The 5654-nt window shown below is 33.6% G+C and overlaps 1 non-coding gene across 1 annotated transcript; it reads left to right on the forward strand.

Annotated features, from left to right (window-relative positions):
- Window positions 1-2549: 2549 nt before the first annotated feature.
- On the forward strand, window positions 2550-2641 carry TRNAS-UGA (transfer RNA serine (anticodon UGA)). The gene has a single exon. It is a non-coding gene; the product is annotated as a tRNA-Ser (tRNA).
- Window positions 2642-5654: the final 3013 nt, after the last annotated feature.

Genomic DNA, 5654 nt, shown 5'->3' on the forward strand with positions numbered 1-5654 from the left:
CTAATTTATTTTAAATTTTTGTTAATATTTTTTGCTGTACTTTTTGATTTCCTCATATTTATATTGCATTTTATTTTAATACAGCTGAACTTAATTTTCATTTTAATTAATTAATTATTCGGTCATATTAGCTTTTTTTAAGGATTTTTTTCTAAAATAAAATTAAAAAAATAATTATTTTTCAAAACTCCATTTTTTAACTTTAATTTCTCAAATGCGATTTTTTTTACTTAGAGCAAGTACACCGCACCGGCGGCAAACTCTATAATTTTTATAGAGTTCGACTAACCCCTGGCAAAATTCACTTCAAATTCTAAAAAAATTGCTAACTCAAATTCTTAAACTTCACAATGGACAATGACAACTATTATCATCGTCTCCATAGTATATAGGAATACACAAGACTACACAGGAATAAGTCATATTTTTATTGGAAAAATAATGATTTTTTATTATAATAGAAAAAATCCTTGTTAAATATGAATTATTTCCGTGTATCTGTATATTCGGTCCTATTATCTTTTCTTTTATATCATCTTCCAACATAGTTTAACCCACTCTCACCCACCAATGTCCCACTATGTGCATCCTAGAATTATTTTCCATTCATTTAATTCTGGACACAATACAGCTTAGGAATATAGTCTTGTAAGTTTTGCTATTATTTGTGTTAATTGTTAACACATCTAACTAGTAGAAGAACAAAAATGCTATTTGTACACCAAAATCAGCCATTAAAATCAGTCACTACTCATGTATTTGTATATAAATACATGTGTAGTTTAATTTATTTTCAATGTGTATTTATATTTCAACATGTATTTTATACTAATGGCTGACTTTGGTAGCTGATTTTAGTGTACACGTAGCATTATTCGTAGAAGAATTAGTAGAATAATTATTAAGGAATTTTTTCAATTTTTTTACGGAATTAATTATTATTTATTTAGCATTTTATGGGAAAATTTTGGATCTGAATTTTTAATTTCTTGTTATAAAAAAAATAATAAATTTATCTTTTTTATATATAAAAACACACATCTTTTAAAATCAACGTATTATTAAAACCATTCTATTCATATTTCAAATTATAGTAATTAAATTCAAAACATAATGTTTTTATTTTTATTTTGAAAAAAACTATAATTTTAAATCAATAAATATTATTTTAAAATGAGCCACTACCCAATTTAGAATACAATATCCAAAATGATATCATTTGGATTTTTTAATTATTATTTTATTATCTGAAATTATATATTTTTTAATTCTATACTATTTTTAAATATAATTTAATATATGATAAATAACATAAAATAATTATTATTCATCTCTATCATTATTTATAACATCTATTCCGATTAATTTGTTCGATAAAGATTTAATTATACTACATAACTTAAAATGATTAATTTAGTAATAGTTCCTTCTATTAATACTTCTATATTAATACTTATAATATAAAAGGATTAATCGTAGAAATTAGTCGTATAAATAGAATAAATAAATAGAATAGTATTGAATAGTATTCAATTTGAGAAGAGAATCTTTATAGAGGATTTCGAATAGATTCAAAATTTAATAGATTAATAAAATCTATAAATCTGAATATATTACTCCTATTGAATATTCAAATTCATTTTTCTATTACTATCTTTTTTATTTTGTGATTTTATTCTATAAATTTAATTATATTAAATTTATAAATTTTGAAAGTTGAATTTAATTTCTATTTTTAGATTTGTTTTTAAGTTTTACAATATACCATAACAATATACCCTCCCTATATATAAATATAATATTATATAAATATTAAGTATAGAAGATTTTTCCAATAGAAAAAAAGTTTGACCCCTCCCTCTCTATAATGTCTTAGTTTTCTTTATTTTTATTTGGGGGCTTATATATTCCATTTTTTTAATGTACCTCACAATTCAAAAGAATTCGTGGGGAGAGGTCATTTCAGTTCATTTTTCGATCTATAACAAATAGCTTCAAGAGATGATAGAATTAAGAATACCCACTAAAAAAACTAATACAATCCATAATGGGGTACTGGAAAATACAACATTTTTGTTACTTGACCAACCATCAGGAGAAGCAAATACAACCGGTACACTAATCAATAAAATTGATGAAGTAGCAATTAATGCAAAAACAGCCAATTGGAAAGCTATAGTCATGTTTCTAATCCTCCAATTTACCAACAAAAGAAAACTATACCATTTGATCCCAATTCCTCGATTCCGTTATAAAAAAAATTGTAATAAAAAAAATATATTTTGGAGTTTTATCATGAATCTATTGATTTTATATGACGTATTACCTACCCCTTTCTTTTTAGGCATGGATCGAATGTTTGTTTTTATTTCAGAAAAAGACATGCTGGATCATGCATCTTCTATAATATTTAGAAGAATTAAAAGTAACCAATTGATTCACACTGGATATCTATGCGATCGATCATCGATCGATACTAACTATATTAATTTATATAGTTATGTTCTATTCAGTAGAATAAAGATAAAATAGAAATTGGCTTTTTGGTTGGAGAGATAGCTGAGTGGTTGATAGCCCCGGTCTTGAAAACCGGTATAGTTCACAACACGAACTATCGAGGGTTCGAATCCCTCTCTTTCCTTTTGTTTTTTCTCAACGAAAGTATTCTTTTTCTTTTATTGGTTTTGGTTGGTTCGATTTTTTCGGGCTCGGCGATACTACCACTTAGCCGTGCCCGAAAAAAAAAGATTCAGAATTTCGATATAATTAGATTAGATAGAAATGGATTAAAACGAGAAGTAAAATACTTTTTATTTTGGATTTTAATCTGACCCGCTCGACTCAACCCTATATGTATGGTAAAATCAACGTGATTCCTACTTCAAGCATTAGATCTCATATCTCAATTAAGAGGAGTCATGGAAAGAACAGGTTCAAAATCGCGATTAATTCCTTTTTCAAATCCTGCGGCAGCTGCGCGAGCTCTTCCCGCGTGCCATAAATGACCTACGAATAGGAAGAATCCTAGAACAAAATGAGAAGTAGCTAACCAACTTCTAGGAGAGACGTAATTGACTGCATTGATCTCGGTAACTACGCCACCCACGGAATTTAAAGAACCTAAAGGAGCATGAGTCATATATTCCGCGGAACGACGTTCTTGCCAAGGCTGTATGTCTTTTTTAAGTCTACTCAAGTCCAAACCATTGGGACCTCTTAGAGGTTCTAACCAGGGAGCACGTAGATCCCAAAAATGCATAGTTTCTCCCCCAAAAATTACTTCTCCAGTCGGGGAACGCATTAAATATTTACCTAAACCGGTAGGTCCCTGAGCAGATCCTACATTAGCCCCAAGACGTTGGTCTCTAACTAGAAAAGTAAATGCTTGAGCTTGAGAAGCTTCTGGACCAGTGGGCCCGTAAAATTCACTCGGATAAGCGGTATTATTAAACCAGACAAAGCAACAAGCAATAAAGCCAAAAACAGATAAAGCACCTAAACTATAAGACAAATAAGCTTCTCCGGACCATACAAGTGCACGCCGAGCCCACGCAAAAGGTTTGGTTAAAATATGCCAAATTCCACCAAGTATACAAATCGAACCCAACCATACATGCCCCCCAATTATATCTTCCAAATCGTCCACACTAACAATCCATCCCTCTCCTCCAAAAGGTGATTTTAGTAAATAACCAAATATAATACTTGGATTAAGGGTCAAGTTGGTAATTTTTCTTACATCTCCCCTTTCCGGAGCCTAGGTATCATATATACCCCCAAAATAAAGAGCCTTGAATACTAGAAGAAAAGCACCTATGCCTAACAAGATTAAGTGAATACCTAAAATTGTAGTCATTTTATTTCTATCTTTCCATACATAACCGAAGAATGGAAAAGATTCTTCAAGAGTCTCAGGTCCCAGAAGTGCATGATAAATACCACCAAAGCCCAATACTGCAGAGAAAATTAAGTGAAGTACTCCGGACACAAAGTATGGAAAGGTGTCTATAACCTCCCCCCCGGACCTACCCCCAACCTAGAGTTGCTAGATGGAGAAGTAAAATTAAGCCTTGCTCATACATGGGCTTCTCGGGTACAAAATGAGCCACTTCAAATAGGTTCATTGCTCCGGCCCAGAATACTATTAATCCGGCATGGGCTACATGAGCTCCCAGTAGTTTGCCGGATAAATTGATAAGTCGGGCATTTCTGGCCCACCAAGCGAAACCGGTAGTTTCTTGGTCACGACCTGTTAAAGTTAAAGTTCCATTAAAGAGCGTTTCCACGTGGTAGAACCTCCTCAGGGAATATAAGGTTTTCATGAGGCTGATCTTGAGCCGTCATCCACGCGCGAATACCTTCGTTTAAAAGAATATTTTTGGTGTAGAAAGTCTCAAATTCAGGATCTTCTGCTGCACGTATTTCTTGAGAAACGAAGTCATAGGCACGTAGGTTCAAGGCCAGGCCGACTACTCCAAGAGCACTCATCCATAAACCAGTTACAGGTACAAATAACATAAAGAAATGTAACCAACGTTTATTGGAAAAAGCAACCCCAAAGATTTGGGACCAAAAGCGGTTAGCGGTGACCATTGAATAAGTTTCTTCAGCTTGGGTTGGGTTAAAAGCACGGAATGTATTTGCGCCATCACCATCTTCAAATAAAGTATTTTCCACGGTAACACCATGAATAGCGCATAGTAGTGCAGCGCCCAATACACCAGCAACTCCCATCATATGAAATGGGTTTAATGTCCAATTATGAAACCTTTGGAAAAATAGGATGAATCGAAATATAGCTGCTACACCAAAACTGGGTGCAAAGAACCAACCAGACTGACCCAGTGGATAAATCAGGAATACGGAAACAAAAACAGCAATTGGACTAGAAAATGTGATTGCATTATAAGGACACAATTAAACAGATCGAGCAAGTTCAAATTGACGTAACATGAAACCTATTAATGCGAAAGCGCCGTGGAGAGCAACAAAAGTCCACAGACCACCTAATTGACACCAACGGGTAAAATCTCCTTGTGCTTCAGGACCCCATAGTAACAACAAAGAGTGTGCTAAACTATTAGCAGGAGTAGAGACTGCAGCGGTTAAGAAGTTACAGCCTTCCAAATAGGAACTTGCCAATCTATGAGTATACCATGAAGTTACAAAGGTTGTACCTGTGAACCAATCCCCCAAAGCAAAATAGGCGCAAGAAAAGAGCAATAGACCGGACCAACCCACAAAAACGAAACGGTCCCTCCGTAACCAGTCATCCATAATATCAAATAAATTATTTTCATCTTTGGTACCGCTTAAAGAAATGGCAATATAATAAAAATATGGCCTACAACAAAAAAATACACCTACTAATAAAATAACAAGAAAAAAAACCCAAAACCCCATTGCGTCCCCCCTTCCCCCAAAATCCCTTCCTTTCGTGAATTTTTTCAAATTTGGCACGTAAACCACAAAACCTCCATTTTCCAGTGTTGAAAAACCAACCCCCCAGCCCGATTTCTTCAACGGTGTCACGGCTATGGTTCGTAGTTGTCGTCTGTCTGAGGCTTCGAGCTGGTCGGCGTAGTCTAGTCTTGGTCTCATTGCTCGCCGTCGTCTCACCATTTGCCGCCGTCTCGCCCGATCATTGCTGTCTC

The sequence above is a fragment of the Arachis ipaensis genome, chromosome B3, assembly GCF_059453495.1.
Source record: "Arachis ipaensis isolate K30076 ecotype BB chromosome B3, ASM5945349v1, whole genome shotgun sequence".
Taxonomy (NCBI): Eukaryota; Viridiplantae; Streptophyta; class Magnoliopsida; order Fabales; family Fabaceae; genus Arachis; species Arachis ipaensis.